This window comes from Emydura macquarii, unplaced genomic scaffold (genome assembly GCF_026122565.2).
Source record: "Emydura macquarii macquarii isolate MOO-44397 ecotype Brisbane River unplaced genomic scaffold, CSIRO-AGI_Emac_v2 contig_320, whole genome shotgun sequence".
In the NCBI taxonomy this organism is placed as follows: Eukaryota; Metazoa; Chordata; order Testudines; family Chelidae; genus Emydura; species Emydura macquarii.
In genome coordinates this window covers 676,041-697,780 of record NW_027130457.1, presented here as the reverse complement: position 1 = coordinate 697,780, position 21,740 = coordinate 676,041, and the positions used below count along the sequence as shown (strand labels likewise).

Sequence of the window (21,740 nt, the reverse complement as noted above, 5' to 3'; positions counted from 1 at the left end):
CAGGATAGACTCCCTCTGCAGCCCCTGCAAAACTCTCAACTCATGCACTCTTTGCTAGCCCCCCACCTGCAAGTGATCTAGGGGGAGGTTGAGCAGGGTGCAGTAAATGCTTCACGTCGGGTGAGGGGAGCAGAAAGAGGTGCCATCCTCTTTAAGAAATGGGACTGTGTTGTTTGTTGTTTACACATTGAAACTTTGCTCGGTGTCCCCTCACAGTTCCAATCCTTTCCCTCCACTGTTAACGACCACCAAGAAAAATTTACTGCTTTAAAGATCATTACTCTTTCTTTATTGAGACTGCTGGGGGGCAGGGGCTAGCACAGTGATGTAGTACTGGGCAATAGGAAGGGAAGACAGAACACAAATTTTTCAGAAACATTAGGTCTCACTGCAAAACCGATTTTTCAAGACTTCCTTGAGGTGCAGTATTCTGCAGTTGGCTGTCAGCATTGCACTGCTATCTGGCTGCTCAAAATTGACAGCCAGCCTATCTGCCTCCACAACCCACCCCAATAAGAACTTCTTCCCCTTTGTCTCACAGAGATTATGAAGCACACAGCATGTACAGATAACTGTTGGGATTTTTTTCCCACTGAGGTCTAGCCTAGTGCGTAAACTGAGCCAGCGAGCCTTTAAATGTCCAAATGCACATTCCATGACCATTCTGCACTTGCTGAGCCTACTAATGAACCTCTCCTTCTCGCTGTCCAGGTGCCCAGTGTACGGCTTCATCAGCCAGGGGAGCAATGGGTACGCAGGGTCTCCAAGGATCACTATTGATCCTTCATTTCAATATCACCAATATTTATTTTATGGTCAGGGAAGAAAAAGAAAGTCCCTGCTTGCATCTTTTGGAACAGACCTGAGTTCCTAAAGATGTGCTCGTCATGCAATTTTCCAGACCACCCCACATTAATGTTGGTGAAGCAACCCTTGTGATCCACAAGGGCCTGCAAGACCATTGAAAAGTATTCTTTTTGATTAATGTACTCTCTGTCTAGGTGGTCTAGTGCTAAGATAGGAATATGCATGCTATCTATCGCCCCCACACACACAGTTTGCGAACCCCATTGTGGAAAACCCATCCACTATGTCCTGCATGTTTCCCAAAGTCACTACCTTTCTTAGCAGAAGTCTGTTAATGGCTTGGCAAACTTGTATTACAGCAGCTCCCACAGGGATTTACCGACTCCAAATTGATTCCCAACTGACAAGTAGCAATCTGGCATTGCTAGCTTCCACAGAGCGATGGATATCCACTTCTGCACTGTCAGAGCCAGTCTCAAGTGAGTGTTCATGCATTTCAGGGCTGGGGATAGCTCTGCGCAGAATTCAAAGAAAGTGGCTTTTTGCATACGAAAGTTCTGCAACTACTGCTCATCATCCCACACCTTCATAACGATGCAATCCCATCAGTCAGTGCTTGTTTCCTGGAATCAGAAGTGGCACTACACCGACTGCAGATGGTGTGTGACAGCCAGCAGCAAACGGGAATTGTTTCGTTCTATGGCTTGTAGCAGGTCATCTTGAGTAACATCACAATTTTCAGTGCTGCAGCCCCTCTTGCTCTTGAAAATTCTGCAGGATAAGGGGTGAAGTGTTTGTGCTGCTCACAATGATAGTGCAGAGGTGAGCGGGCTCCATGCTTCTCCCGCAATGGCATGCACGCAGCAGAGACTGAAAGGTTTAGAAAAATGGTGCGGAAAAGCGTTAATCTGTTTGTTTGGGACAAAAAGGGAGAGGGAGGGAGGACGTTGCATCATGGGAGGATGACAACCTTCTCAGAAGCCTCTGCAGCTAGTTGCACTGTGGGAAAGCTATTCATAGTGCACTGCTTTGATTGTCAGCCTAAGCGCGGCTAATGGGGACTCAGTGAGCGTGGTGTGATCATGCTCCTGCGACTTCTAAAATACGGCATGTGAAAGTCGATTGAAAATAAATCGACTTCACGCCGCCATGTAGACATATCCTCTAGCTTGTGAAGGGCTGGCATGGAATGTACATTTTTCCAAGTGCCCAAGCCAACAGAGAAGTTGAAACTAAAGGTCCCATTGAGAATGAAAGGACTCTTGTCCTATTTTGGATACACTTTAATGAGAAAGCTAAAATGATGCTTTTTCTTGCATTCCTGAAGTGTATTATCTCCACACTTCACTAGTGATAGTATAATTTCCAAAAGGTTTCTTTGGCTGGGACCTGATACCTTAGAATGGGCCTAATCTTGCAACTCTTAATTACATGAAAGATGTGATTTCAATGGGATTATCTATATGAGTAAGGGTTTCAGATATTTTAATATTGTCTGATACTAATCTGTGCTTTACTTTAAAAATGCCAAGTAGTAAGTAATTGAATTGAACCCTTGTCCTTCTTGTCTGGTGAAAATCAGCAGCAAAATAATCTGTTGTTTGAAGTTATCAAAGCTCTTCTCAAGCTCTCCCTGCTGGACGCTCGCCAAGCTACTATGTTTGGACACACATGCTGGCCCATGTGCTGTTAAGCTCCTCTTCATCACTGAACAAGCTCCAGCCATCATCTCTAGCTCTGACCTCTCCAGCACACCTCCTGGGCACAGATTCTTTGTCTGATACCCACTTCTGGAAGTTGCTGTGAGGCCCAAGGGTCAGTGCTGACCACTAGCTTAAGCACACATTTTCCCGGAATTCACTTTTGTGGGCATTCTGGTTTATAGCATATTCTGTCGGGGAGACACCATAGTTGTAGCAAACAGACACACATTTTGCAAAAGTATTTCTAAATACTTCATTTTAGATGGGAGAAGTAATATAAAGATCCATGCAAAATAAGAAACACCCTGTACGTGATTCCGTGCCTCGGTTTCCTCACCTCTTTTGAGTGTTCTTTGGGATTTGAGTCTGTGTCCCTTCTGGGATCCACGTGCCCTTAGTCAGACTGCATGTCCCCAGCTTAAGGCTGCTCCTCTGAATTAAGGAGTCTCTCTCTGACCCAGGCACTTAATGTCCTTCAGCTCTGGCTGATATAATAATAAAAAATATTACCACTCAGCAAACCTGCCTCTTTAGAGTCCCTCTGTGACTCTCTTGTCCATTCCCTTTATGGTAGAAACCATGAAGGGGACTGGCACAGGGGCTGTTATGACAGACCTATGCCACCTGCAGATTCTTCCGTGAAAGGGGAATCCACTGTGTTCTGAAATCCCTGCTCTGACGCCTCTATCTCTTTGTCACCTGCTGAGAAATTTCCACGCCTCCAGCCTCTCCTTCCTGCAGACCACCTGGAGTAACTAGATTCTTATTGCTCCTCCTTAGTGTAATACCCATTGTCCTGCAAGAACAGTCATGTTAACTTCTTTTGTTTCTTTGGTTGTTTCTTCCAAACTGGGGGTGTTTTATGTGACAGGGTTCTTGTCAGCCCATTGATTTTAGAAACGCTATGTATTACTACACTGAGTGTTGGAACAATCAGAATTCATAAGCTGTACAAAGACAAGCCTCCCAAATCATCACAGAAGTGATCATCACTGTCGGCCTTCAGGATATCAGTATGATTGCTTCTTATAAAGTGTTGGGTCCTTACTTTTAAAACCATCTTCAGGCACTAGCAATCGTACCTGTTGCTGCCTTGTCTCAGGCCTCTCTTTTTTTTTAGCAAGGAATCAAATACTGAGAAGGTTGTGACAAGACAGCCCCAGCTTAATCTGGAGTCCTCTGTTTTTTTAGGCCAGTCATTCTGATTTTAGGTCTGAGTGTAGAAAAAAAAACTGTGCTAGTTGCATTTGTTGATGATCACCTTTTGGTAAGCGAATGGAGACCAAATGACCATGTGGGCATTTTTAGATCTATCTGCTACCATTGATTATAAGATGGTGATGATGGATCTGCAGTCCACAGCAGGTACAGATAAAGTTGCTTTTCAGTATGGCAGTTGAGGGGTAGTATGGAGTTCTGAAGGCTCTCCAATGCAGGGTTTCACAGCATTCCTGTTTTTCTTTCCTACTATGAAATGTAGATAGGGGTGTTAATGAGAGCGGAGGATGTGGGTGACTGTTCCTTCAGTTGATACCAGCTGTACATCTTTAACTTATTGGACTAAAAGGCTCCAGTTGAGTAACATTCCAAGTGTCTGAGACTAGAAAATGGATGAGACATAAGGTGGTCTGGGCCACCTCGAAAGAGCCTCTTAAATCTCAGAGCAGCTGGTGGTCCTCCAGTGAGCCTTAAGATTTGAAGGAGTCAGGAAGATCCCAGAAGGAGCCTCAGGCCATGTCCAAGCTACAAAATTATGTTGACGTAAGTTCCATCAGCATACAGCTGCGGCAGTTATTAAATTGCTTGTATATGTACAGACTTGCTCCTTGTGTTGGTGGTGCACATCCTCATCAGGAGCATTTGTATCAATGCAGAATGCAGTGCACCATGGGAAGGTATCTCGCTGTGCAACTCACCACCTTTCAGCTCAGACCCTTTTGGTAAGTTCTTGCAATGCCTTATGGGTCCAAAACAAGTCACATGGGTGATGGGACCTGGGGTCAATTTCCAATCCCCATAATTTCATAATCTCCATCCCATAATTTCATCTGCAGCCAATAATATTTCATGCCTTTTTGTCAGAGTCCCACAAACTCGTGTGTCCTTTCTCGGTGTCTGACAGAAGCATGGAGCCTGCACAGCTCTGCGCTATTGTCATGAGCATTCCAAGCACAGAGCACCTGATCCTGCTGTGTTTGCAGAGCCACTGGAGGAGCTGCGGGGGCTAGATTGCTGTGGGATGTAGAAAGAAACAATTCAAGTTTGTTGGTGGCATTCATGGAGCAGCTAGAGATGGTGGAACACTGGTTATGGGCCTGAGAAACAAGCACTGACGGGGGGGAGATCACATTGTCATGCAGGCTTGGGATGACAAGCAGTGGCTGCAGAACTTTTGGATGCACAAGGCCACGTTTTCTGGATCTGTGTGCCAAACTTGCCCCAGCTCTCTAGCACAGGGATACTGAAATGAGAGCTGCACTGACAGGTGAGAAGCAAGTGGTGATAGCACTGTGGAAACTTTCAATGCCAGATTGCTACTGGTCAGTTGGGAATCATTTTAGATTCAGGAAATCCACTGTAGGGTCCATTGTCATGCAAGTGTGCAGGGCCATTAATTGCTTCCTGTTACACAGGACTGTGACTCTGGGCAATATGAAGGACACAGTGGATGGTTTTGCAGCAATGGGCTTCCTGAACTGCAGTGGGGTGATAAATGGCACTCAGATCCCTATTTTAAAACCAGGCCATCTTGCCACAGAGTACATCAACAGAAAGGGCTACTTTTCTATGGTTATGGAAGCACTCATGGATCACTGGGGATGCTTTACTGACATCAGTGTGGGCTGGTAAGGGAAGGTGCATGATGTGTGCCTCTTTAAGAACACAGGGCTGTTCAGAAAGCTGCAAGCGGGTACCTACTTTCCCAGCCAGTGGCTTGCCATTGGGAATGTTGAAATGCCAATGGTGATCCTGGGCAACCCAGCCTACTCCTTGCTCCCCTGGCTCATGAAGCCGTACACCAGCCACCTGGACAGCACCAAGGAGCTCTTGAACTCCAGGCTCAGCAGGTGTCGAATTACAGTTGAATGTGTCTTTGGTCATTTGAAGTGTCTCGGGTGTTCTTTACATACAAGATTGGTTCTCAGTGAGAAAAAAAAACCTCAATGGTTATAGTTGCCTGCTGCGTCATGCGTGATATTTGAAGCAAAGGTGGAAAAGTTTCCGCCAGGGTGAAGGCGGAAGTGGAGTGGCTGTGTGCTGAATTTGAACAGCCAGATTCAAGGGTTATTAGTAGAGCTTAACGCAGAGTTATACAGCTCAGGGAGGCTTGGAAAAACCATGTTAATACTGAGCTGGAGTAGTGTGTGTTGCTGTTGTGGCCTTGCTCTTTTGTGGCCCGGAATGAATCTTGTAGGTGATTGGTGTGTATGTAGGAATATAACATTGTCCATGCACCTATTCATATTTTTTGTGAGCTATGTTATGGGTTCTGTGACACAGGGAAGTAACAGGATATTGATCGCTCTCAGACCTGCTCAGCACCAACCACCATATGTTGTGAACTAATAAAGATAAATTATCTAAAAAATAGAATCTGTAACATGAACCAGGCAACTACAAACATTTAGAACCTAGTAAAACTTAATAAATGAAGGGAACGGAACTTATGAAAGGGAAAGATCACTCATCTCCGTTTCAGGTACACACACGCCAGCTGTGGCTTTCACAGGTCAGTGTATGTGAAGCTAGGATTGTCTTTAATGTCCCCCAGAGTAGAGTGGTAAGGGTAGTGCACCAGCCCCTGATAGCACATAGAATGTTGAGGAGGGGTGTAGGGAGGTCCCAATTGGCGTTCTCTATGGGCTGAAGAGGGGGCAAGCATGGGATTGTTGACCCTGCAGGTCTACCAGTCTGCAGCATCTCTGTTTGCTGTCTGAGAAGCGTAAGCATCTCCTACTGCACATCCCCCTCCTTTTCCTCTACTTTTCTCCTCTCCACTCTATCCTTGTCCATGCTGTCTGCAAAGGTGTCCCTCCAGGCCCTGGTCTTGTTCTCTGATGCTTTCAGGATCTCCTGGAACATGTCATTCCAAGTCATCTTCTTTCTCATCGGCTCAGGCATTCCGTGTGTGTGGAGGGGGAGAACCTGAAGGCCACAATGTCAGCAGCTGCAGGTACAACACACACAGGTACCATTTTCAGTGTATTCATGTTAGAAATCAAAATGTAGGATGCTGAACTCACTCTCCTTGATCCCCAAAAGTTGTAAGTCTCACATTCTCACATCTGCTTGGAATTGATAGAGCATGGTGCCAGTCACAGCACCAGCCATGGTGAGTATGGCCATTGGAGTGGGGAGTTGGGGAAATGAGGGGGAATAGCTTGCTAGCATGATTTAGTTTTATAGGGCAATGGAACTGAATACTAGCACCATTTCCTATAGGTCATGGTGATTTTAGCTGTTCTCACTCCTGAGGATAACAGAGGCAGAGAAAAGCACAGCTGCTGCTGGTATCCCCATGAAACCCAGGCCCATATACTGCAAACCTATGTATTGCAATGGTGGCTGTTGAAGTAGTTGCTGAGTGGTATCGGGACGCGTCCTACCACTGTGGAAGACAGTAGGCAGCCCTCTCCAGAAACCTTTGTCAGAGAATTGTGGAGTACCTCCATGAAAGTTTCATTGAGAACTGTACAAATGATTAATGGGATATCTGGTGTACATAAACAAACTGCTCTGCATGGCGCCCACTGTATAACCCTAGAAGGGAATGAAAAGCAGATAGCATCTGTACCTCTCTTGGTTGGTCCAGTACCTCTTCTAGCACAAGTAAAAATGAGCAAATCAAAAAGTATGTCCTGCTACTTTGGGGACACCATCCCTGTAATTTCAAAGTAAAGAGCATACTTTCCAGAGGTTTCTTCCTCTGCATTAGACTCACCTGTGCTTGACTATTGGGATTGGCTGGACTGGGGGGTGGGAGGTCAAAAACAGGTCCTGACTTGCTGTTGGATCCCTCAGTCGCTTGTTCCCCATACTCCTCTTCCTCATCCACTTCCTCCTCCTCGCTCTTCACGGCAGGGGTCTGTGACTCTGGCTTCTCAGAGGTATCCACTGTGCTCTTGGCAGTGGAGATGGAGTCTCTGTTAAGGATGGAATACAGTTCTGTAAAATAGGTGGGTCTGTGGCTCTGCATCAGATTGATTGATAGCCCTCTGGTATGCCTGCCGCAGTTCCTTGGATTTTACATGGCACTGCTACTGATCCATGTTGTAGCCCTTCTCCTGCATCCCCTGAGCAATCTGCTCATAGATGTCCGTGTTTCTACGGTTGGCTTAGAGCTGTGCATGCACAGCCTCTTCTCCCCACAGGACCAGGAGATCCAACACCTCCTGTGTACTCAGCAATGGAGAGCTGCTAGGTGTGTTCACCAAGCTAAGCAACCAGGAAAAGGAATTTAAAAAATTCACAGAGTTTTAAAGGGGGTGACGGCTTCCTATCAAGGCAGCAGAGTTCACAACAGTGCCCAGAGCAGACAGTACGAGGTATTATGGGACAGCATCTGGAGGCAAGTAATAGTCGATGTAAGCAATGCAGTATCTACACTGACACTGCATCACCCTAATTACATTGACCCTGAGTTACACTGCTCAGAAAGGTGGTGGTGTTCAGTTGGCATAGAGAGGCACATATGTTGGCAGGAGCCAAATTTACGTGAAGATACTTCCACAGCTAGGTTAACGTAAGCTGCCTTGCATTGACCTAACTCTGTAGTGTAGACCTGGCTTCAGATTTGGGGGTGAATTTGTTAAGCTTCCTAAGTCTCAAGAGGTGGTCCAGTAAGCCTCATAAAGCTCACTGAAGTGCTCCCTCCTGCAGATCTCAATAAGGCCACAGAAAGGGAAGGGAATGACTTAGATTCCTCCTTACCCCCAGTATCCTGCTCTCTCCAGACCCCACCCGCACAGATCTATATAGGTCTGCAGGAGCAGGGTTCTCTTCCTACAGACCTCAGAGGGTCAGCGGGTGCATGAAGCTGGGTTAGAACAGAGAGACTCTGGGGAAGAGTCATTTAACATGCTATATTAAGATCTCCAGAGGGGACAATCCCTCAACATTAGTAAATTAAATGTTAATAACTCCTATAGTTAGTCTTCTGTCAAATACATTTTTGTCCCAGGCACTAGAGCTCAGCAACGGGAGTAGAGTAGAGCAGGTTTAGATTTCTCTAATTACCTGGGTTTTTTTTTTTTCCTAGTTCTTTTTGTTTTTTTATGCGAAATGGAAAAAAGGTGAGAAGGAAGTGTTTGGAATTCTAATTAACACCTCTGTTTTTAGTTTATCAAGAAACTCTAGTTTGTTTCATTTCAAATATTATCAAAGCAAACTCGGACCCATATATAACCTAGTATTTGCGTTTGATATGGACTAAAAAATTAAAAAGTATCCAAATGATGTAGAAGCCTAAGTTAATTAGGCACTTTTGAAAATTTTAGCCATGACCTTTTTAAAAAAAAAATAAATAAAAGGAGGATGTTGTTTGGGGAAATATATGTGTGTGTCTGTGTGTATATGATCATGTAAATGAAGATGGTATCATAATATACATAATATGCACAAAGGGGCCAAATTAAGCTTTCACAGAAAACCTGAATTGTATTGCTTCTTTTGTTTGACTTTTGACCTTAATGATGATGTTTTAATATAGAGATGAGGGTTTTTTTGTTTTGTGTTTGGGTTTGTTTGCGTGTAATTACCTAGGTTTCTAAAAAGCTGTGATATGGTGAAGTCAGAAGGCAATAGAAGAGTGCTCCTATTTGTAAACTAGGAAAGGTGGGCGGGCGTGAGCCCCAGAATGCTCCGGGCTTTGTTCCCTGCTGACTAACTCAGAGCCACTGGGGGGCAATTAGGAGCAGCTGAGGCTGATTAAGGATCAGCCAGGTGCTCCATAAAAGGGCTCCGCCCCAAACACACAGGGCATGAGCTGGAGGAAGTAGGAGTGCTGTGCTGATAGGAGTACGGAGCTGTGCAGAGGAACAGACTGGAGAGCAGAGTGCTGTGGTGGAGCAGTGAGGAGGAAGGTACCGGCTCAAGAAGCCAGAAGGACTGAAGGAGGGGGAAAATTAGCCCAGGGGAAGAGTGTGCCGTCTGGAAAGCAGTACCAGCAGCACATAGCTGCTTCTCATAGGGCCCCTGGGCTGGGACCCGGAGGAGCGGATGGGCCCGGGTCCCTACCCCCTCCCCTGGGAAGGCGGGGTGACGGGCAACTTCCTGGCCCACTACAAGCAGGAAGGTGTGAGACCCACTGAGGGAAGCCGGCCATCAGCCACAAAGCATACTGAAAAAACAGAAGTACTGTTATGTAACATCATATTGACACCCAAATGATTCATCATCAGGGTTGGAGCCTTCAGATCTGCAGCACAGACGTCTCTGCCACTTGAGCTAGTGGAGTAATTGTTAGCAATAGTATATAGTCATTCTCTGTGTGGATCAGTAGTAGAAGGAGATGAGAAACACCCTTTGCTAATAGGTTTTACAAGTATTTGCTGACAGCAAAGGAATGTTGAGACTCAGAAATCATGGGTTCCATTCCAGGCTCTGGATGGAAAGTGCTTTAGTAGTCTCAGACTTTTTTGCCTGTTCCCTCCAAGCTTGATACCTCCTGCTTGCTCTCCTCCAACCTATCTGTATCCCAGTCCTTTCTCTTTCCCACACCTGGCTCCTCATCCCAGTCCCTCTCTCCACTTCTTCGGCATCTAAACCCAGTTCTTATCTCCTTGCCCAGCCAGTCCTGATATCCCTCCTGGGTTTATCCATATGAGTCCCAATCTCTCCCCTTCACTTCCAGGCTCTCTCAGTCCTAGTTTGTCCCTCTTGGATTCCTCTTGATCTGTTCTCCACCTTCACGTGTGACCTTTCTGTGCCTAGATTAGCCTACCTGAAAATGCCAAGATCAGGGCAGGCTGCAAAAGGAAAGCAGATTTTCCAAAACTGGTGGTTAACACTGCAGTTAGATTCACGAACCAGACACAAACAATGCTCCTGATTTCCAAGCCAGGTTATCAAGAAGCTACAGCAAGAAATACACAGCCCCTTTATTGCATTTCAGTGTCTGGCTCCCAATCAGCAACTGGGTCCAGTAAAGAGATACATTATTTAAACTCTATTCCCCTTAACCAAAACTTCAGGTGATGCAGTGTCCCTGCGCTTTTGATCAGAGAATTTCAGCAGCCGTGCTCATCTGGGTTGCACATGCTCTGTCCCTGTCTCATGTTGCTGTTAGCACCTTATCTAGCGTGCACGACCAGACTCCCCTCTGTTTCTCCTCTACCATATGTACACAAATTGGGCTCCAAAATTGAGGGGAGGAGAGTGGGTAGTGGAGCACCCCGAGGGACACCCATCTCGAAGAACCTCAGTTACTTCACAGGGTGAGTAACCTCTTCTTCTTCAAGGAGTGTCCTGTGGGTGCTCCACTTCAGGTGACTGTCAAGCAGTGTCCCAGTGGATGGAATGGGCTTTGGAGTTGCATGTGTAAATGATAACAGTGTAAGATCTAGCAATGTGTCTGATCTTGAACTCTGGACAATTGCGTAGTGTTTTGTAAACACGTGTGCAGAGGCCCAAGTGGCTGCTCTACATATGTCCATAATCAGTATTTTGTTTAGAAAGCCTATTGAAGTCGACAGGGATCTGGTAGATTGAGTTCAGATCCCCAATGGGGGTTGCAGGCAGATACACCCTGAAATTCATTTAGCTAGTCTCTGTTTGAAAATAGTTACAACCAATTTTTTCCTTTTTCCTCAGTGGAAATGAAAAGCATTTGTGATTTTCTTAAGGCTTAGCTCTGTCAGGGTAGAATACCAGGGAATGCCTGACGACATTACCCATGTAGTCTTGTTCTGGCAGGAAGTGCAAGCACATGCTGTGAACTGCGTGCACTTCCAGGAGATTTATGTGTAACAGTGTCTCGGAGGGAGACCTCCTCTCCTGAATTGTGTGGTGCTGTAGATGAGCACCCCAGCCCATCAAGGAGGCATTGGTTGTAAGAACCATTGAAGGTGAAGTCTCTGTGAAGTGACACACACACACACACTCTTACTCTCACTCTCATATATTATATATATATATATAATGTCCACCAATGTAGAGTCTTTGACTTTGATCGGCATTATGAGGTGTCTGTTTAGGCTGTGTTTGTGTGGTATGTAGACGGTTCTTAGCCAGCCCTGAAGACAGTACATGTGAAAATATGCATGTCGTACCATGAATTTGGTTGCCGCTATATGACCTAATAGTTGGAGGCAGATTCATGCTGATATGTGTGGATTGTTCAGTGCTTAGGAGATCAGATTGGTTATAGTGATAAACCTGTTTGATGGTAGTGATGCTTTAACCTCCAGAGAATTGAGAGGGGCCCCGACTGTTGATATTAGAAAGTCCAATTTCTGTATGGGGTTTCAAGTTGATTTTTGTATGTTTAGCTATAATCCTAGTCGCAAAAAAAAGGTGATTGTACTGTGAGTAACATTGAGGGTGTCTGCCCAATTGGGGGCTTTTAGTAGACAATCATCCAGATAAGGGAATATTATTCTCCTTACTTGTAGAAGTGCACTGCCACTACCACAAGAATTCTGGAGAACACCCATGGCAGAACTTTATATTGGTAATCTGTTCCCAGAGGAAATCTGAGAAATCTTCTTCGGGGTTAAGAAGTAGTGAGAATAAAATCCCTTCATTCTGTGTTGTGATGGTACCTGTTTCATGGCATCCAGATGTAGACAGTGGTTCACTTCTTGCCATAGAAGATGTTTGTGAGAAGGGTCTCTGAAGAGGGATAGAAAGGGAGCATGAATGAGGGGATGAAGATAAATGGTATTGAGTACCCTGTGTGGATTATTTCTAAGACCCATTTGTCCGTGGCGATAGAGTGGCGATAGTGTTCCACGCTAATTAGAAAGGGGTGGAACAGTGTCCAAAACGAGGGATGGTCAGTGATGAGTAGGCCTTGTGGTGAAAAAGGTTTAGTTGTTTCCATTTCTTGTCATATGGGGGTAGATTTAAATTGGTGTTGTTTACCATGCTGGTTGACTGCATCAGTGACTAAAAAGTTTGGTGCTGGGTGGGAAAATAAAAAGCCCACCCCTTTTGAGGGGATGTAATTCTTTTTATCAGCTCTCTTGGGGGTGGGTGTTATGGTTGCTAGGGTCTGCCATATGTTTCTGGCTGCCTCTATAAGTGCTTCATTTATTGGAAGCACTATTTTTTTTTGCCGATGTGGTTTGCAGAATGTCCAGTAACTTATTTTGGGACTCTGGGACCTCCTCTAGAGGGATCTCTATAGAGTCAGCAATTCTTTTGAAGAGATCCTGAAAAGGTTTGAAGTTGTCAGCAGCAGTGGGTGGTGGAGGCATTATAGCCGCATCTGGAGAAAAGGAGGAGATATTGGATGGTAGTGTCATGTCCTGTTCCAGGGCCACCTCCTGTTCCTCAGAACTTTCCACAGGGGGCTCTGACTGAGCAGTCATGGAGGGTGGTGGGGGAGATTTAATCCTCTCCCTGTAGGAACTCCGGGGCCTACAGCATGCCGGGGCCTACAGCATGCCTCCTGTATGCAGGTCTGGGGTTCCAATAAGGCCACTGTGTGGGAAATGCCATTGGCGGAGGCATGCATGGGTGGCCATACCAGGCCTACCATACCTGTGATGAGGTTTCAGCTGTACAAGTGGTCCTAAGGTTGCAGTTGGATGAATAGGAGAGGAGTGGTGTAATGAAAAATCACCCTCCTTCTCATTATCTTCCTCCTCACTAAAAAACAAAGGTGAAGCAAGTTGACATGGTACCTGGGAGACATAGGTACTGAAGAGTGGAGATTCTGGCATCGGTGAGACAAGTAAGTTCTTGTGCTGCAGGAAATGGTGCGGTGCCAATTGATTTGGCACCAAAGTGGCTGGTGCCAACATCTGGGTGCTCTGCACTATTGGGGTAGGTGGTGGTGCCACAGTCTGTGGGGAGCATCAGTATGCAGTATTATTAAGCAGTTCTGTCAATGCCGTAGCAGAGGAGATGGTCCTTTGTTTGCCTCTTGACTCCAAGCCTGACTGCTTGGGGTCTCTGGTTGTCATGGCATATATGGTACCGGAGATCCTGGTGCCTCGTATGTACTCAGCCACAGTGCAGTCCGTACCAAGGAGACAGTGTGAGCCGGAAACCGTTTATTTTTTGGTGGCTCCTTCAAGGGAGAAGTTGATGCTCTTTTCCTCGCTGCTTTTTTGGAGGAATGAGCTTCCCTCTGTGAAGAGGGTGAAGTCTGTGGAGATTGCTGTTCGGGGGGGGAGGGGGAGGGGTCTGTTGGCCAGGATCAGATGCCGGGTGTAGTGACTTGAATAACTTTGAGATGCAGGTCTCCATCCTTCCTGGTGCAAGCCTTTAAGTTGCTGCAGTAAGAGCACTTTTATGGAATATGTATCTCACCTAAGCATTAGACACATTCAGAGTGACCGTCTGACAGCAGGAAAGGCAGCACTTGAAGTCCGGTGAACCAGGCATTGCTCAAATTAAGGATAGGAAAAATATATGTTTTGGGTTTTGTTTTGTTTTTTGAAAAAATAAACAGGGAAGAAGAGGGTAAGTAAATCTAACTATTATACTAACAACTACTCTAACAAACTGCTGTAAGCATTAAATAAAGCTATTGGTTTTCACACTGCTGGGAGGTGCATCTCAGGCGGAGGATGGACTTAAGAAGGAACTGAGGGTCTGGTCGCACACACTAGGTAAGGTGCCAACAATAGCGCGAAACAGGGACAGCACATTCACAACCCAGATGAGCACTGCTGCTGAAATTCTCCAATCGAAGGCACAGGGACACACCATCACCCGAAGTGGAGTATCCAAAGGGACACTCCTCGAAGAAACTGCATTTTTTTCAAAGGTTTATAATTTGACCAATTTGGGTAGATCAGGAGCATCAGAAAACACAACCCTCATCCAAAGGAAGTCCCCTGCCAAATTTCACATCTCTGCTCCAAATCATGTGGATGCTAGTTGAGCTCCTCATAGAAAAGATCCTATGAAATTTTTTAATGTGGGCAAAAGAACGTATTTTTTCCTAGCCTTGTTTCCAGAAACAGGTGAATGCTTTTGGCTGAAATTTTCCATAATAATTCAGCCTGAAGCAGACACTCAGCATGGAAAACTTCTGCCCAAACAGTTACGTTTGGCAAAGCTATAAGCAACTGAAAACAGGATTTTATAATTAGAAGTGTCAGGCGATCTTAATGATATGCTGCACTACCAGACCTGCATATGATTCTCAGACTTTTTCTGCCAAGATGGGTTGATTGAAGTAGGAATGAGGGGATTTTATTTATGGTGGTGGGGTATAGTGGATACTGATCCATTATTTTTAATGAATATAGTATAGGATAAGCTCTTTTAATAAACCAAAATAAATAGTATATATCACTTGAAAGAAAACAAATAGGACTAGTGACCTTCTCTAATGCATGCAGATATCAGGAAATCAAGGCTGAAAAATAAGCTTAAAGAATAGGTATGATGATTGTATTGGTTTGGCCTAAAAGTTATGAAAGTGGGTTACTCATCAGCATAAATTGGAGACTAGATGAATGGAAAATATGCATTAGCTGGGGAAGTAGAGAGGATCTTTATTTTTTCTTATACCAGTGTTCTTTGTTTTGACATTCTTATTCCAGTGCTGTCACCCTAATTACTGAAAAATGTATCCTGTGAGGTTTAAGGGCTTGTCCCACTTAGACCAAATTGCTTTTCATATAAGAGTAAGTAAAAATATTGCATTGTGTCACTGTATTTAATGTGTTTGCAGTAACAAATCTAATAGCATTTTGCAAACTAAAAGTATAACGCCAAGTTTCCTGCCCACACAAATTTCCTGCCCACACAATTTTCTTTTAAATTGTTTTTGTGACTTTTGTGTTTTGTATAAGGTGGCAGATGGTCAGCACTGGAGTTTGATGTCGTCTGTCTATCCACAGCAGCATGAAGGTTACCTGCACGGCCCAATCAAGATACCTCAAACCTAACTTAAAGGAATCAAGCGTGGAGGTAAACACAGTCAATCACTATGTCCATTCAGTCTTTCAAGGTTGTCAATTATTGTGTTTATGGTTTGTCATATCAACACTTGTCTACTGGAAACTGGACTGAAATATTAAACTCGTTTTACATAATCATTGAGCAGCCTTATGATGATGACTTTCACTCACTTCTATTCTACAGTAAAATCTATCTTAGCGTATTTTTTTCTTTTCTAAATGTATATAATTCACTCATCTGTTGTCTGTTGGGAGTCTCCCAAGTTTATGAAATATATATAAAGAAAGATTTCTCTTTGTTCCTCCTAGCAACAGTGGCTAGATTGGTGTCTGTGTGTGTGTGCAGTGGTGGTAGTGCAGGGTGGCATGGGAAATCTAGGATCAAGAAGAGGGCTTAGCATTTTGCATCCTGACCTCTAGTGGGACTAAGTTCTATATTTGTAGGCCAGTTACTCAGAAAGTTCTGTCTCTTGCACACATGAGTTTCACTCTTAAAGGTAATGTAGGTGACTTGAGAGGTCATGATTGCATAATGAGTCAATCCTATGAGGAGTTTTGAAGATGAGGACTGAAACCTTGAATTCCATGTGGACCCAGTGAGAAAGCAGGACACTGGCTAATGTGCTTTTGGCATCTTATGTTGTGTACGTTGTGTATGATGTGCTGTGTTCTGATCCAACTGTAACTTTTTTAAGGTCATCAACTTCTTTCCTGAGTACAGTATATTACAGTAATCAGACCAAGAGGTTAGGAATGTATAAATCCCAATGGCTAAGCTCAAATCCGGCATGAAGAAGTGCAGTCTCCTTGCCAGTCATAGATGAAAAATGGTGTTTTTCATGGCTGTGACTGTTTTGGTACCTAGGCACAGGAGAAAACAGGAGCCTAGGAGAACACTGAGACTGCAGGGAGTCCTAACAATATGAGGGTGGACTTTGTCAGTGGAGGGTTGAGGTTAGGAAGGTAGCGAGTTTTAAATGCTCCCTTTACCCTGCCATCATCACCTTAGTTTTTTGGGGTTCAGTTTTAGCCAGCTGTTTGCACTGAGTTGCTTATCCTAACCAGGATCTTGAATAACTAGGAGATGGTTCTCTTTCTATCTCCTCTGAAGGTGATGTAGATTTGGTTATCACGTGAGTATTCCTGACATTTTAGTTTATTTTCCACAGTCCCCATAGCTTCTTCATTATTCAGGGCTGGTAGCCCAATATTTCCCATTCAAATGCCCATTTTTAGTTTCTTTTTGTCAAACTTTAACTAATTGAGCTGAAATGGTTCATGCTAGGAGTCTGCCCCAGATGTTTTATTTTAAAAAAAATTCAGCCAATTGTTTTACAGTGTTAAACATATTTTCCTGACTTGTTTATTGAGGAGCTCTAGGGCCCTCATGTTTTGGAGTAGGAGCTAGACATTTGATAGAGGGGTGGCCTTTGTGTCATGAATGTGCTTTTTGCTATTCCTGTAAAATCTTACCAGATTTGGCAATTATCATCTTTTAATCTTTTTCAATAACATCCGTCCGATCTGGGACCCTCCTTTATCTAGCATATGTAGGAATGGTCTGTCACTCATCTCCCTGGACCTGGACATGGAGACAGCATTTGACAAGGTGGATCATGGATATCTCATGGGCACTCCCTCGGATTTTGGCTTCCGGCCCCACTTGATGGGGTTTCTTTGGGTGCTGTATGCCTCGTGAGGAGTGTCTGGTCAAGCTCATCTGGGCCTTGACCGAACCTGTCATCTCTGGTCGAGGGGTACATCAGGGCTGGCTGCTGTCTTGCCACCTCTATACCAAGCCCTTTCTCTTTTGCCTCCAGAAGAAGGGATGGAGTTGGTGCTTTGGGACCTGGACTTGTGGATGGTCCTGTTGGCGTATGCCAATAACATGCTTCTTGTGACCCAGGACCTGGGAGACCTGGCGTGGGTGGATGCTTTCCAAGACATCTGTTCGGCTGCCTCTCCTACCTGGCTCAACTGGGTCAAGAGCTCTGGCCTGATGGTGGGGGATAGGTGCCATGTGGGCTCCCTCTCACTCATGCTTTCTGCCATCCAGTGGGACACACGTCCACTGCTCTGTCTGGAAGTGTACCTTTCTTCCACCAATCCCTCCTCCTTGGAGAATTGAATTGACCTAGAGGCCAGGGTATCTGACCAATTGCAAAGGTGGATGGGGCTGCTCTCATGCCTTTCCCTTCTTGCAAGGGTGCTTGTGATCAACCAGCTGATCCTGTCAGATTTGCACCAGTTCGACACTCTGAACCATCCCACAGGAACCCTGGATGGTACCAGAAGAAGATCTTGGAGTTTTTCTGCACGTCTCTGTGGGTGTCCTGAGCCGCCTCCTGAGTGAGGGTGGGCAGGGAATAGTCTGCATCCACAGCCAGGTCCATGCTTTCAGGCTGCAGACCTTGTAGAGACTCCTTTACAGAGCAGGTAGTTCATCACGGAGCTTGCAGTCTCATGCCTTGTTTCACCATCTTGGAGGTCTTTGGTATGACCAGGCAGCTCTTTTTTTCTGTGCACAAGAGGTCTCCTGAGACCTCTCTGTACTGCCATTCTTTTATCAGGACCTGCTCAGCATTTGGAAGCTAGTTTCAGTGACCAGGTCAGTTTTTTTTTTATCAGGATCCCTGTTATGGAAACCCAATCTATGTGTGCAGGTGGTGGAGTCCCCCTTGTGTGCTGGAGAGTGGACCCTGTGGTGCTCAGCCAGTGCATGGGGCTGTTCAACCTGTGCATCCTCTTTCATGTGCTTCAGGAGGTGATGGCTGCCTTGCCTCCTGGTTCTCTTGCTTTCCTCTCACTGCTGGCCCTCCAGAACTTGACATCAGATCACTGCCCTGCATGTCTCCAAGGCCACCCCCAAAATGCCACCTGAGTTGGCTGAACAACATCCAGCTGGTCTGCCTCTGAATTGCACCCAGAGAACATAGGTACACACTCATGCTTTATGCCATCCTCTTCCTCACCTTTGTGTCCCACCCTGACACCAAGTGGTGGGATCTGCTGTAACCTGAGGAGGGCAGGGGACCCAGTGGGCCAGTCTGTACTCCATTCTGGTTCCATGTCTCCCCCCACCCCCGGGGATATTAAGTGGTGGCTCCTCCACTGAGCTGTGAGCATGGGTACATACCTGGCACAGTTCACCCACTCCCACAGCACTTGTTCCTTCTGCAGTGAGAGGGAGATCCTGGCATACATCAAATTGCAGCCTCTCTTTCAGCTCCTCCAGAACATGGTAAGAGCCATATTGGGTCAGATCAATGGTCCATCTAGCCCAGTATCCTGTTTTCTGATAGTGGTCAATGCCAGATGCTTCAGAATGAACAGAACAGGGCAATTATTGTGTGCTTCATGCCCTGTCATCCAATCCCAGCATCTGGCAGTCAGAATCTTAGAGAGACCCAGAGCATGGGGTTGCAATCTGGCTAATAGCCATTGATTGACCTATCCTCCAGGAACTTATCTAATTATTTTTATTTATTTATTGAACACAGAGTTTTGGCCTTCAAAATGTCCCCTAGCAACGAGTTCCACAGTTGGCTGTGTGTTGTGTGAAGTACGTCATTTTGTTTGTTTTACACATGCTGCCAATTAATTTAATTGGGAGACCTTACTGAGGTACTGGCTGCACTTCTCTCTGCACTGCCTCATTTATGCACACTCCATCTGTGACCCCACAAAGTCACAGGACCTTTTTGTCAACCTCTTCCTTTTCGCTGACCAAGAGGCCATCAATCAGACCTGGAGGAGGAAGGTGGCTGGGGCAGAGAGTGCTCTGTGACGGTGGGGCCTATTTCCAGTCCCTTATCCAGTCACACTTCTTGACAGCGTTCCTTTGGGCAGTGGTCCACTGGTTCCTTAGATGCCTTTGAGTAGCAGTGGGCGATGTTGAGGTGTCCTCATCTGGATCACTGATTTTCAACCTTCGACCTCACTCCTGTCCCCCCCCCCTTTTTTTTTTTTTTTTTTTTTTTTAAATTTGTGATCCCCAGTATGCAGTTGTGGTCTGGGTCCAATCTCTGCTCCCTCTAATTTGAGGGGATGCACCTCCAGCTTTGATGGGCCTAGACCTACCTGGCCCAATACCTACAAATAGTAAGGTACGCACTTTCCAACCACTGCAGCAAATAGCCCAGAGTCCCAGAGCCAACAGCCTCCTGCATTATACTACCCTGAGTCATCCACAGCAGGTGCATCCCCTATAGTGATAGAAACAAGAATCCTGTGGAAAACAGAATATCTGATTATGTAATTCAAGACAATATCATAGTGGGTTGAATTAAGGTTGCATGGACAACTGCAATTATGGCATTTTCCTAACTTCTGGGTGGCTGACTTTGTAAATCTAATGTTCTTTTAACATAGAGTGGTTTATTTTGTTTTGTTTTACATGTAATATAATTGTTGTAGAGGATGGATCCCTATAGGACTTACCAGGAAGAAATCTTAAGGAAGAATTTGCCCATCAGAACTCACAGCATGTGTTCTGACTTTCAGAAGAGAAGTGCTGCCCAAGCTCCATCTGAAGTCAATGGAAGCTGCAACCCCATAGTCCTTATGGCTTCTGTTGGTGAAGGGTGAACCTCAGAAGACTTCGCTTCCATTCAGTGAACAACTTTAACTCTTAAATGATTACCTGAGACAGGCACAAGGCCTCCATGAGCCCTGTGGGAGAGTAGCTGCTGAATCTCCTTGCCGAGGGTGCAGTATGAACTAAGTTCAGGTGGCTGGTGCAGAGAAGGTGGAGCCTACAGGCTTCTCACTCCACCCCCTTTGAGAGGTTAGTGCCAGCAATGACACTAGCCCAGAGCAGTCCTTGGTTATGTAAGGACTCCATTGTACTCAGCCCATGCACAGATCAGATCTGCTGTGCACACATATGGAATGAGGTACAACTGAGTCCTCAGATACAGAAGACTGCTTTTATAAGAACTATTCCTCAGATGCTGTAATTAAGGGTCAAAAAACCCAACCTTCCTGTTTTTTTTCCTGTCTTGCAGGCTCATTTACACAGAGGCTGCTCAGGTCACTGCTCTGAGATGTACGGAAGGTTTCCATGTATCTTTGACATAATTGTGCATAGTTCTTGTCAAGAGTTCTTCTGCTGGAACTGTCATCTTAAAAGGTTACTATGACATTTCCAAAATTTTCTGTTTCAAATATAAATGAAACATGTTTTCTCCATATCTTTATATGGAACGTGATATTTTACACAGCTAAAATTTTAATTATTATTATTATATTGTTAAGATTAATTTTCTCCAGTTAGCTGAAGGTTGAACTAAAAATAAAGCAAACCACCACCAGACTAACTGGCCTTTTAAAATGATTTTGGTTGGTTGGTTTGGTTTTTCATGTTGTTTCATATTTCTTAAGGTGTTTTTTTAATTGCTAGTTCTGAGGTGCCAGGTTAGTAACATGCTGAGGTTTCTTTTTAGTTCTGACATTAAAATAATTAATAAATTCGTTTTTAAATGCCTATTTTGAAAACCAAAATATTAATTATATTATAATATAATATTAATAAAATATAAGAGTTTAATAATTCATATAGTAATATTACATATTATGTTACATATATTAATATAATAATAATTTTTAAATTAAGTAGAAAATTGTTTGACTGAATATAGGACAATTTAAAAAAGGTGGCATGAAAACATCTTTGAAATTTGTTTGATTTGGCAGGTTTTAGATATCCTTGCTGTTTTTGTGCTATGATTCTTGGAGACCTTGTCTGTCCTTTGCTTCCCAAGTTAGGAGGATGTTGATGAAAGCCCTTCCCCTCCACAACCCCGGTTATGCTTTTGAGGAACTGGAGAGTTGATGGAGATGGCTTATATGGAGCAAAATGACACTAACCAAAGTACATCTCTACAGTCACAGCTGCTCGCTGTGTGCTCTATCACAACTGAGACTATAATGAAGAATATTACATGGACACATAGGATACTGGAGCTGCATACTGCCTGTTTCTTCAGCCCACTGTCAGCTCTGTGCTTACTATGCTGATCAGGTGAGCCTGATAAGGGTTGTCCTTTATCAATTGAATTCAGGACCATAGTTTGTTCACAGTGACACTCATGGAGGGAGGAAAAGGAGCATAATCTCTAGTTGCTGTCATGTACCTTTTTATTCATTT

General features: G+C 44.8%; 1 long non-coding RNA gene across 1 annotated transcript in view; it reads left to right on the top strand.

Moving 5' to 3' along the window:
• Positions 1–20,723, top strand: part of LOC137167514 (uncharacterized) — a 30,222-nt gene extending 9,499 nt beyond the window's left edge. Inside the window, exons 2-3 of the long non-coding RNA XR_010924130.1 lie at positions 15,485–15,602; positions 20,599–20,723. This is a non-coding gene — a long non-coding RNA (uncharacterized lncRNA). The remainder of the gene's footprint in view (positions 1–15,484; positions 15,603–20,598) is intronic.
• Positions 20,724–21,740: the final 1,017 nt, after the last annotated feature.